This window comes from Bos javanicus, chromosome 6 (genome assembly GCF_032452875.1).
Source record: "Bos javanicus breed banteng chromosome 6, ARS-OSU_banteng_1.0, whole genome shotgun sequence".
In the NCBI taxonomy this organism is placed as follows: Eukaryota; Metazoa; Chordata; class Mammalia; order Artiodactyla; family Bovidae; genus Bos; species Bos javanicus.
Window position 1 is genome coordinate 88,758,061 of NC_083873.1, and position 13,642 is coordinate 88,771,702.

Below are 13,642 nucleotides of genomic sequence, written 5' to 3' on the forward strand. Positions count from 1 at the left end.
CCTAGGCATGCACTGAATCTGGTGTTAGGTATAGTGAACATAATACATGGGGTATGCCTTGAAGGACTTTAATATACTGGACATGTAGGATACAAATTGCAGCATTTTAATTGTAAGGAAACATTGATCTAATAATCTTAATGATAAAAAAAAAAAAGAGAGAGAGAAAGAGAGCAAAATAAATTTCTGAACAACAAAATAGAGATTTCAAAGTTCATGCACCAAAGTTCAGGTCTTACAGGCTATTTACAAGAGTCAGTTAACCTCTCTCTTAGTGGGATAGCACCTGCAGGGTGAGAGTTGAGAACTATGGACCCACTGCCTGAGGTTCTTCACTTGGTTACCTGTCTGAGATTCCACTCAGAAATTCACAGACAGAACAACAGTCATCTAAAATGCCTCTGTTTCTAAGAAGGTTATGTAGAGCTTTGTGGAGAAAATAAAGGGCTGAGGGTTTTAGGACCATGTGTGTATTAGTCACTCAGTTCTGTCTGACACCTTGCAACCCCATGGATCACATCCTCCCAGGCTCCTCTGTCCATGGAATTTTCCAGGCAAGAATACTGGAATGCATTGCCATTTCCTTCTCCAAGGGATCTTCCTAACCCAGGGATTGAACCTGGGTCTCCTGCATTGCAGGCAGATTCTTTACCATCTGAGCCACCATGGAAGTCATGGGGTTGAGGTAAAAAGAGACTCAGATTTTACAGAGTTAATTTTAACACTCACCTGAACTTGCCCACAAGTTCACAAATGACAGTTTCAGAATGGGGTGCCCATTAGAGAGGAGGCACACAAAGAGAAGGTGGGATGCCACTGGGGCTGATGAGCCTAACAGAGCTGTAACACTGAGGTGCCTCTGAGACACTCATTTGGGGTATGCAGAAGACAGTGCAAAGAAATAGAGAAAAACAGTAGAATGGGAAAGACTAGAGATCTCTTCAAGAAAATCAGAGATACCAAGGGAATATTTCACGCAAATATGGGCACAATAAAGGACAGAAATGGTATAGACCTAACAGAAGCAGAAGATATTAAGAAGAGGTGGCAAGAATACACAGAAAAACTATGTGAAAAAGATCTTCGTGACCCAAATAACCATGATGGAGCGATCACTCACCTAGAGCCAGACATCCTGGAATGTGAAGTCAAGTGGGCCTTAGGAAGCATCACTACGAACAAAGCTAGTGGAGGTGATGGGATTCCAGTTGAGCTATTTCAAATCCTAAAAGATGATGCTGTGAAAGTGCTGCCAGCAAATCTGGAAAACTTAGCAGTGGCCACAGGACTGGAAAAGGTCAGTTTTCATTCCAGTCCCAAAGAAGTGAAGTGAAGTGAAGTGAAGTCGCTCAGTCGTGTCCGACTCTTTGAGACCCACGGACTGTAGCCCACCAAACTCCTCCATCCATGGGATTCTCCAGGCAAGAATACTGGAGTGGGTTGCCATTGCCAAAGAAAGGCAATGCCAAAGAATGCTCAAACTACTGCACAATTGAACTCATTTCACACACCAGTAAAGTAATGCTCAAAATTCTCCAAGGCAGGCTTCAAAAGTATGTGAACCGTGACCTTTCAGATATTCAAGCTGGATTTAGAAAATGGAGAGGAACCAGAGATCAAATTGCCAATATCCGCTATATCATTGAAAAAGCAAAAGAGTTCCAGAAAAACATATACTTTTGCTTATTGACTATTCCAAAGCCTTTGACTGTGTGGATCACAACAAACTGTGGAAAATTCTGAAAGAGATGGGAATACCAGACCACCAGACCTGTCTCTTGAGAAATCTGTATGCAGGTCAGGAAGCAACAGTTAGAACTGGACATGGAACAATAGACTGGTTCCAAATAGAGAAAGGAGTACGTCAAGACTGTATCTTGTCACTGTGCTTATTTAACTTATATGCAGAGTACATCATGAGAAACGCTGGACTGGATGAAGCACAAGCTGGAATCAACATCAGTAACCTCAGATATGCAGATGACACTACCCTTATGGCAGAAAGTGAAGAACTAAAGAGCCTCTTGATGAAAGTGAAAGAGAAGAGTGAAAAAGTTGCTTAAAGCTCAACATTCAGAAAACTAAGATCATGGCATCCTGTCCCATCACTTCATGGCAAATAGATGGGGAAACAGGGGAAACAGTGAAAGACTATTTTGGGGGGGCTCCAAAGTCACTGCAGATGGTGACTGCAGCCATGAAATTAAAAGATGCTTGCTCCTTGGAAGAAAAGTTATGACTAACCTAGATAGCAAACTAAAAAGTAGAGACATTGCTTTGTCAACAAATGTCCATCTAGTCAAGGCTATGGTTTTTCCAGTAGTCATGTATGGATGTGAGAGTTGGACTATAACGAAAACTGAGCGCGGAAGAATTGATGCTTTTGAACTGTGATGTTGGAGAAGACTCTTGAGAGTCCCTTGGACTGCAGGGAGATCCAACCAGTCCATCCTAAAGGAGATCAGTCCTGAATATTCATTGGAAGGACTGATGCTGAGGCTGAAACTCCAATACTTTGGCCACCTGATGCGAAGAACTGACTCATTTGAAAAGACTCTGATGCTGGTAAAGACTGAAGTGGGAGGAGAAGGGGAGAACAGAGGATGAGATGGTTGGATGGCATCACCAATTTAATGGAGATGAGTTTGAGTAAACTCCGGAAGTTGGTGATAGGCAAGGAGGCCTGGCGTGCTGCAGTCCATGGAGTCTCGAAGAGTCGGACATGACTGAACGACGGAACTGAACTGAACTGAGGACAGTGTAATGGGAGAGAAGATTTATCATGAGCTTTCATGAGAGAATGAAGAGGGAGTGAATGCCAGAAATAGACTTTTCTTCCTTTTCAATTTAGCCCCAGGTAATAAGTCTCTCTGTTCAGTGCATTCCCTCGTTTTTTATGAGTACTTCAACGTTCTCAATTTCCCTCAAATATTCAATTCCAATCCTTTAATTTTCACTAATCCTTTCCTTATAGAGAAAAGCCACAATCAGTGGAACCCTGGCCACTGGTTCTAAATGCTCATCAGTGAAAATTTTCTTTGACCCTCAACCCTCTTCCATTGCTCCCCTTCACATCCAAGTTTCTTGGAAGAGTTATGTATACTGTGTTATTTATTCCTCTCCTCCCATGTACTTTTCCAGCCACTACAGTCTGATTTTTGGTCTCATCATTCCAACAAACAGCTGTATTAAGAACATTAGTAAAGCCCTTGCAATAGGTATAATTTCAATTTTTATCTACCATCCCTATCAGTAACATTTGGGACTCTGTCTATTCCAACATAAACATTCTCTTCCCTTACAGTCCCTGGTATAACAGTGCCTTGACTTGTTTCCTCTTCTCTGGCCACCTGTTATTTGAGCTCTGCTCTTTCCACTCCATAATGTGCCCCTTCTTATTTTATGTCACTCTCTTAACAGACTGTCTCAATCTTGCACTGCTTGGTGACTCAGAAATAGTATTCCAAGCTCAGGCTCCGCCTCTGACCTCTAAACTCTGTCTCACTTGACATCTCCTTTTTATAGCGTTCCTTTAATTTTTAAAATCTATTTAGGTATAGTTGATTTAAAATATTATACAAATTTCAGATATACATCATACTGATTCACAATTAAAAAATTGTACTTGATTTATAGTTATTAGATAAAATGGATTATTATCATCATACTGTACAATACACTCTTATAGCTTATTTACTTGATACATGGTAGTTTCCACCTCTTAATCCCCTATACCTATGTTGTCCCTCCTCTCTTTCTTCCTCCCACTGGTAACCACTAGTTTGTTCTCTATATCTGTCAGTCTGTTTCTTTTTTTGTTATATTCACTAAGTTTTAATTTTTTTAGATTCCACATATAAGTGGTAGCATACAGTGCTTGTTTTTCTCTGTCTGCCTTATTTCACTAAGCATAATCCCCTCCAGGTCCATCCATGTTCTTGAAAATGGCAAAATCTCATTCTTTTTTATGAATGAGTAGTATTTCATTGTATAATATATACCATATCTTTATCCATTCATCTGTTGATGGACACTTAGGTTACTACCATATCTTGGCAATTGTAAATAATGTTACTATAAACATTGGGATGCATGTATCTTTTCACATTATTGTTTTTTGGATATACACCCAAGGGTGGAATTGCTGGATTATGTAATACTTCTACAGGTTTTTGAAGACTTACATACTGTTACTCACAGTGGTTGCATTAACAGTGCAGCCAACAATGTACAAGTACTCCCTTTTCTCATTGTCAACATTTGTTTTCTTTGTGGTATTCTTGATGACAGTCTTTTCTCCACTGTATATTCTTGACTCCTTTGTCATAGATTAATTGACCATGAGTATGTGGGTTTATTACTGGGCTCTCTACTCAATTTCATTGACATGAGTGTCTGTTTTTTTGTGCCAGTACCATGCTGTTTTGATTACTGTAGCTTTGTAGTATAGTCTGACGTCATGGAGTGTGATTCCTCCAGCTTTTTGCATCTTTCTCAAAATTGTTTTGGCTATTCAGGGTCTTTTGTGGTTCCATACAAATTTTTAAATTATTTGTTCTAGTTTTTTGAAAAATACCATGGGTATTTTGATAATAATTGCATTTAATCTGTAGATTTCCTGGAGTAGTGTGATCATTTCAATAATATTGATTCTTCTAATCCATGAACACAGTATATCTTTCTATCTGTTTATGTCATCATCAATGTCTTATAGTTTTCTGGACACAGGTCTTTTACCTTCTTAGGTTTATTCCTAGGTATTTTATTCTTTTTGATGCAATTGTAAATGTGATTGTTTCTTTAATTTCTCTTTCTGATAGTTCATTGTTATTACATAGAAATGCAACAAATTTATGTATATTAGTCTTGTATTCTGCAACTTTATCAAATTGTTGAGCTCTGGTAGTTTTTTGGTAGCATTCTAGGGATTTTCTATGTTTAGCATCGTATTGTCTGCAAACTTTAACAGTTTTATATCTTCTTTTCCAATTTGGATTTCTTATATTTATTTTTTTGTCTTTGACATCTCTTGTTAGATGTCTCAAAGATATCTGAAATCAAACATATCCAAATCATATTAATGATATTCCTACATAGCTCTGGTCTTTGCCAGTGCTCCTTAGACCTGTGAGTCATGCCACAATCACTAAATTATATAAGACAGAAATCTATAAGTTATCATGACACCTCTACTTTTCTCACTACCCATTTTCAATCCATCCAGTCCTGCTAATTTTTCTCTTTGGAGTTTTGTGCTGGAGAGAACTAGCCCCTATCCTGTTCTGTGAAGGGGCCTTACTTATCGACATGTGAACATGGCATTCATCATATCCCAGCTTTGTCCATACCACTTCAAAAAACTGCCTCTTGGCCACTTCTCAGGCCTTGGAGTAAATACATCAGTGATATGGTCTGCCCATGGGAAGATGTACTCATGTAAGAGGCTCTCTGGTTCTCAAAGAGGTTCAGAACTGTTTGGACAAGGTTTAGGGTCAGGTACCTGAATCGTGGTCTAGAAAAAGAGGAAGACATACCCTTGATTTCGTGAGCAGAGCATAGCTGGAAGCAGAACATAGCTGAGGCAGACTATAGCTGAAAGAAGAAACAGGAGGCCTTCTAAAGCATGGATTTGGGCCAAGACCAGTACTGTTGCTAAATATCTCTTCAATCTGCCCATCTCTCTCCATTTCTATACCATTGATACAGGTCAAGATCTCACCATCTGGTCCTGGGACTATTGCATTAGTTCCAAGACTAGTCTTCCTAAAAATACTCTTGCCTTCTCTAATCTCTTCCCTAGATTTCAACTAGAGTAATTTCCTGAAGCATAAATCAGATTTTAGCATTGGGCTAATAAAATCATTCAACATCTCATTGCTTTTAGATTGAAAACCAAAAATACTACAGTAAATAAGATGACATACAAACCATCTACTCATGTATCTTATCTCACATTGTGCTCTTCCTTAACTCTTCATCTATCCTTTCTCAGTTTCTTTCATGCCCTTTCTTTTCTCAAGCATTTTCACATTCTGTACCCTGTGCCTAGATGGTTATTTTCTTTCATATGCTCATATAAAAAATTCTCAGTTTAAAAGTCACATCCCTGGAGCTCCCTCTCAGACTTCCAGACTCACAATATTATTAAATATCTATGATTTGGATCAAGAACACTGTTTTACCACTAAATATTTGGGAGGTCTTCTAATTTTGTCAATCATCTTAGATGAACTATTTCCCAATAGAAGTTTTGTAGCTTTCTACAAGGACAGTACATTTCTCTGGGGCTTAAAGTACATTTCTCTTGGATCACTATTAAAGTGACTAATCTCATCCTTAGCTTTGCCTGTAATCCAAATAATTGCAAGTTCTGCTTTTCTTTTCTGACTGCCAGCCTGCTTTTCCACTTCTACAGGGAATTTCATTATCTTCTAAATTGAATCCTCTTTGCTTTCTGTGTTTTTGTATTTTATGAAGCATTTAGAAATTACACATATTTATACCTTCTTTCCTTCCCTCAATTCTATACCTACTCATCCCGTTTATTCAGGCAAATTTCCTCCATAAGCAAACATGAACAGAGAGAATGCAAACTTGAAACTTTACAGTCTGTTCAGTTGCATAGTTAACTGAAAAGGCTAGAGTCCACACATCTTATTTACGGACAAGATTGCCCTTGGATTTAGAGCTTCTCTGATACTTCTTTATCAGCTCAAGAGTACTTTCTGTTCTACATGCACAGTACTTTACAATGTTGAGTTGTAATTATCTTTAATGTATCTATCTTCCCTATTAAACAGTGGCTTTTAAGATCTAGGGAGGTCTTCAAGAACTTAAAAAGTCAGGGACTATATCTTATTAATCTTTTGTATCCTAGTAACCTAAGAAATGCTTGACGTTTAGTAAGCATTCAGTACATTCTGAGCATAAATGAAAGACCAGGTGGTGCTGCTTAAAATAATAAGTAATAAAATAAGTCTGAAACATTGTTATCAGAATTGTGCCCTGTCAGCAAGAACATTGGTGTTCCTAAGTAAATAATGGGTCTGTTGATGCTAGGACAATGTTTGCTGTTAGATACCATGATTTTCAATGTGTATTTTTTTTTTTTTTTTTGCCAATCTTCTATGTAATAACAAAGAGAAATTTGAACTCATCAATAACAGTATTTGCCTTTAAGACAGTAAATGCTGAGACACCAATTTATGTAATTTTAATCAATGAAGGAATATCTAGTATAAAATTACAATCAAAATAGTAATTGTATATATTTCATATAATAAACTATTGGTATTAAATATACCAAATGTCTCACAACTGTAAATGAAGAGCATTTTGCAAAGGGAGTGCCATTGTCAACATCATATGTTACTGAAATTACTTCTTTATGCCATTTGAATGCATATTTTTATTGAAATATATTATTATCAAATAACTTTTTACAAATAGAAACTCCGAACCTATAAATATTATTCTAACAAAAGAGTTTTGTTCTATTGGGTATCTACATAATGAAAAACCAATTTTGAACAATTCAATGCTTGTATATACAATAATTGTATTTAAAATCATTTAAAATATTTACATTAGTTTATTAAAATTAGGCTAGAGAAGAATTTCTATTTAAAAAGAGAAAATTAGGCCAATTATTTATGTGATGTATTTCTTAATAGTTACAATTTTTTAAGTCAAATTATTTATTTCTTGATGTTAACCCATACACAGATGGTTAAAAAGCTGACAAGAATTTCAAGACTGAAATATCATGGCTCATTTGGGTGGCATGCCAGAGAAGTTTCAGCTAAAGTCCAGCCCTGCAATATTGCAAAACATCTGCTAAAGTTTAAGCTTTAGAAGACATCAAGGCAAAAAAAAATTTTATCCTCTAATGAAAACTTTCTAAATTAATCCACTGACCTTTTAATTTAGGAATATTTTAGCTAAACAACCTTTGTGGTTTTATAGGAAGTTAAAAATAGTTCCATTTTGTAACTTTAATCTCCTTTTTAAGTATTGTCTCTTGAATTACTTTTGAAAAAAGTATAGAATATGAAGAGAGTAAGCACTATTAAACCCTCAGCAGTGTATTAATTTCTGTTTGATTTCAATCTGTAGCTACTATTGTGACAGAGGAGTTACTAGCATTAACATCAATTTCTATGTCTGTAGACTATTTGTTGCTATATGAAGAATGGATAAACATGGATTTTAGGCATTAGCTATATTTTTCTTGGTTTGGAAAAATGAGGAAAAGATATGGGAACATGTCATTTTATAATTTAGACAAGCTAAATGATCTTTTCATTAAAAAATTTTTAATCTGAACTGATCTCATGTGGCTTCAGCTTGCAGTGGCTTGAAGCAAGATTTTGGTTCCTCAGCCAGAGATTGAAGTCAGGCTGTGGCAGCGAGAGTGCTGAATCCTAGGCACTAGACCACCAGGGCCAGTGGCCAGTGACAAGACCTGACCTGTCGGCTTTGTAGAATTGAATTCCTACAAAGAGATGGAATGTAGTGAAACAAGTGAAGTGTTTATTCGGAGGGAAAGTGTACATGTGAATAGACTCATATGAGTGGACTTGGAGAGTGTCGTGCCCTTGGGAGTTTGAATCATCTGGGGCGTTTCTTCTGGTTTCCTTTGGCCAATCATCTTGCTTTGCTTGGTTCTGAGTCTGTATTTGGTATATCTTAGGATCCTTTCACGTGTGCACTGCATCTCTTTGCCAAGATGGATTCTAGCAAAGCGGCCTATGGGTAGGTTGACATCACTTACTATGAAGTGATGGCCCCTCCATTTTGACCTCTGAGGAGCCTTTCTGTGCATCTGTAGTTGGGAAGATTTCCTTGACCTTGAAAATGAGAAATATGTGGTCTCTTATCTGGACAGGGTTCAGCTCCTCTCTTGCTCCTGCTATTATCTTCATCTCAGAGTATCGGTTCACAGGGAGCAAACTTCAGATGCTCAGCCTGGAGCCATCTAGAGATCTAGATAGAAAGTAATGTCTGAGGAGCCATTGGGCAGCTTAGCAATGGACCAGTTCTCAGCTTTGTATCCCAATTCCCTAACTTGCTATATTCATTCTGTCAGGCCCTTTTCTCATGCTATGACTCTTTCTTTCTTTCTTTTTTTAATGTTTATTTACTCATTTTATTTTTTGGCTGTGCTTGGTCTTCATTGCTGCACAGGCTTTTCTCTACTTGGTGGTGAGTCCAGGCTACTCTCCGGTTGTGGTGTGAAGGCTTCTCACTGTGGTGGCTTCTCTTGCTGTGCAGCATGGGCTGTAGAGTGCATGGGCTTCAGTAGTTGTCGGCTCATGGGTCATAAAGCTCAGTCTCAGTAGTTGTGGTACACAGGCTTAGTTGCTCTGTGGCATGTGGGCTCTCCCCAGGTCAGGGATCCTACCCATGTCTCCTGCATTGGCAGGCAGATTCTTTACCACTGAGCCACCAGGGAAGCCCCACTATGACTCTTTCACTGACTATATGGAATAACAGAATGTTCAAGGTAGAAGGGTCCTTAACAATGAGTTAATCCAACTTGACCCATATGGCATAAAGATATAAACAGATATGTGTGTTCAAGCTTGGAGCTAGAAATTGACACTAACATGAATTAAGCTGCATCGATGGTAAAGAGTTGAGGAATTTGAAGAAAATGATTAGGAAATCTGAAAGAAGGTATAGTGAATTCTAGAGGCCCAAAGTAACATGAGGATAGGGAGACAAGGGACCCTCCTGCCATGGGAGATTTGGAGAGAGAGTCTTGGGAACTGGGACAAGCTGGCAATGGTGATCTAGTGTGGGTTTTATAATGTAAACTTTTTTTTCTTTGTTCCCTACAAAATTTTCAGCAAAGAATTTTCTTACTAATCAAGTGTTTATGGAGGGAGATGAGGGGACAATTGATATTTGGATTATATTACAATTTTTTGTTTGTATTCGAAATGCCTATATAAGTTCATGCAATCTGGACAATTTATTTTCTTACTTTTTAATGGGAAATGTATCTTCACAAGTGAATAAGTTAAATTGCTTACCATGTTTCAGTTAGTTAGTTTCATGCTTAATGGTCTTTCACTTTTCTACCCTTCTGTATTTTTTGGAAAGCAGTCCAGGGCCTTCACGATGTAGGATCTACCCCACCTATCCATACATACAGACATCCAAGTCCACAGTATAGTAGGAAGCATACTAAGAAAAGATTTTCCTATTCTTAAATTTCTCTTCAAATAGATCCAAATTTCCCTTGTTTTGGGATGACTTTGAGTTAAGTGTTTCTAGAAAGTCTCTGGAGAAGGCAATGGCAAGCCACTCCAGTACTCTTGCCTAGAAATTCCCATGGATGGAGGAGCCTGGTGGGCTACAGTCCATGGGGTCGCCATGAGTCCGTCGCGATTGAGCAACTTCACTTTCACTTTTCACTTTCACGCAATGGAGAAGGAAATGGCAACCCACTCCAGTGTTCTTGCATGGAGAATCCCAGGGACGGCAGAGCCTGGTGGGCTGCTGTCTATGGGGTTGCGCAGAGTCGGACACGACTGAAGCGACTTAGCAGTAGCAGCAGCAGCAGAAAGTCTCTATTTAAATACCGAGGCGATTATCAGATATTGTTGTTGCATTTTGATGCATGTGTTTCACTTTTTTTTCTAAGAGAAGGCAACCAAGAGGTAGTAATCTATCACAAAAGGAGATGGCATAAGAGTTGGACCCAGAAAATGAACAGATGGAAGGAAACCTGATTTGGATGACTTTGGTGAAAAGCTTCAGGAATCTCGTTAAGTTTGGAGGGTGTAAGTTTAAGGGTATGGCTAGCATGACAAATAAGTGGGGGACTGGTCTCAAGAGAGATTTCATTTGTTTCAAAACTGTGCTTTTTCTATCGTGTTGAAGTGAATGCAAAAACAACGACAAAAGGGAAAAAGGCTCAGGTTTAATTCCCAGTTATATTTCAAATGAGGTATTTTTTCTCTTCTAAATGATCAGTACATTATTAGTATTTCCATATGAAGTACTCTTCTTTCTTTTTAAAATGATTTAATTCATTCATTTTTGGCTGTGCTGGGTAGTCCTTGCTGCACAGGCTTTTCTCTAGGTGTGGAGTCGGGGCCACTCTCTAGTTGCGGGGGCTTCTCGTTGCAGTGGCTTCTCTTGTTTGGAGCAGAGTCTAGGGTGCACGGGCTTCAGTAGTTGTGGCATGTGGCTCCAGGGCCTTGTTGCTTTTGTGCGGGCTTTGTCCAGTTGCAGTGAGCAGGGGCTACTCTTCATTGCTGTGTGTGGGTTTCTTATTGCGGTGGGTTCTCTTGTTGCAGAGCCTGTGGGCTCAGTAGTTGTGGCTGGTGGGCTCAGTAGTTGTCATGCATGGGCTTAGTTGCTTGGCTGTATATGGGATCTTCCTGGACCAGGCGTCAAACCTGTATTGGCAGGTGGATTCTTGTCCTCTGTACTAGCAGGGAAGTCCAGAAGTAATCTTGACCATTCTCTCTTTAAACTTCTTCCATAAAAATGGGAAAGCATTGAAAAATTATTGAAGCTAGTTTCCTATTTACTTAGAAACTAGATTCTTTAAGCCATATTTATAACTCTTGGTTTAAATATTTGCATTTACTCCCATGCCAGATTCCTTTGATGATTAACTAAATATGAGTTTAAATGCAAACTAGTACTGCCACTATGGAGAACAGTGTGGAGATTCCTTAAAAAACTGGAAGTAGAACTGCCATATGACCCAGCAATCCCACTGCTAGGCATACACACCGAGGAAACCAGAAGGGAAAGAGACACGTGTACCCCAATGTTCATCGCAGCACTGTTTATAATAGCCAGGACATGGAAGCAACCTAGATGTCCATCAGCAGATGAATGGGTAAGAAAGCTGTGGTACATATATACAATGGAGTATTACTCAGCCATTAAAAAGAATACATTTGAATCAGTTCTAATGAGGTGGATGAAACTGGAACACAGAGTGAAGTAAGCCAGAAAGAAAAATACCAATACAGTATACTAACGCATATATATGGAATTTAGAAAGATGGTAATGATAACCTTGTAAGCGAGACAGCAAAAGAGACACAGATATATAGAACAGTCTTTTGGACTCTGTGGGAGAGGGAGGGAGGGGATGATTTGGGAGAATGGCATTGAAACATGTATAATATCATATAAGAAATGAATCGCCAGTCCAGGTTTGATGCAGGATACAGGATGCTTGGGACTGGTGCAATGGGATGATCCAGAGGGATGGTATGGGGAGGGAGGTGGGAGGAGGGTTCAGGATTGGGAACACGTGTACACCTGTGGCGGATTCATTTTGATATATGGCAAAACCAATACAATATTGTAAAGTAATTAGCCTCTAATTAAAATAAATAAATTTGAATTTAACAAAAAAATAAAGAATGAAATGAATTATTTTCTAGGAGTTTTAATGTGTTATTGAAATAGCAGACCCAAATCAAGTGTTTAAAAAGTAAATTTGAATGATAAAGAGGATTTGGTGTCAATCTCTGGAAACGTTCATTTTGTTTTAACATACTAATTTATATGCAATCTTTTCCAAGAAGCAAACACATACAGAAAATTACAAAACAAGAACAGTGAAACATTATTAAGCCAGATCCAGAGACAGAAAATCGGCAACCCCAGAAGCCCTTTCCCTGCTATACTTTTCCAGTTTCTACTTCCTCTTTCCTCTCCACTATCTTGACTTGAAAATATACAGTTAAATATTGTCTTTTTCAATTTGATTTGAATAAAACCACACTATATATTAAAAAAATAATAAAAAAATAAAAGCTTCAAAGAAGAGAATTTTTAGAAATAACTAACAAATATGTAGTTTTATTCTCAGTTTAGAACATACCTCAGAATTAATCAAAGAAAACTATAGGTATCCTTATTTTGGGAACTTTGCTTATTAATTAAGATTGATTAAGATAAATTTTAAGCAGATAATGTTGAAAATTAAATATTTAAATTTCTCATACATCTGCTAATTGTTCAAAAGGATACACACATGGAAAATGCATTATCGTACTATACGGAACGATTCGGGTGTTTTCAGTTTTTATTTGAAAGCTATGAGATTTTCATTAAATATAGGAATATCAATTTTAAGTTTCCAGAATCATAATGAATTTAATTTTTTGTTTTCTATATTACCATTATATTTCAATATAGTATTACAGTACAAAGTAGGTGGAGAAACTAATATTCTTTTCATTTTTTAAATAAAAAATATGCACAAAGTATATGTGTGAATGACAAGGGCCTGATTTGGGGAATTAGTAACACAATTATGTCCAATGGTAAGGACTGTGTATTTGATCAAGTCTTCCCAGAAGACGCATTTTAAGGAAAAGGCCAGGGTTTAATACTGACTTCAAATAAAAGATGCCATAATTTACCCCAAAAGGCATTATATTTTTATTTAGAAAATTATCATAGTTTCCTTCTTCCTTTTACAATATACATTTTCAGACTTTAAAGAAATGTTTTTCTCCAGTGGAAATAATTCCACAGGCAGATATTAATTTATTTCTGTTCAGCTATGGCCAGAAAGGCATGTTTGGCTCCATTCTTCAGAACTCCCTTAAGCCATTAAAAAAAACTTTTATCAGCTCTAGCTAGCCAGCTATCATCT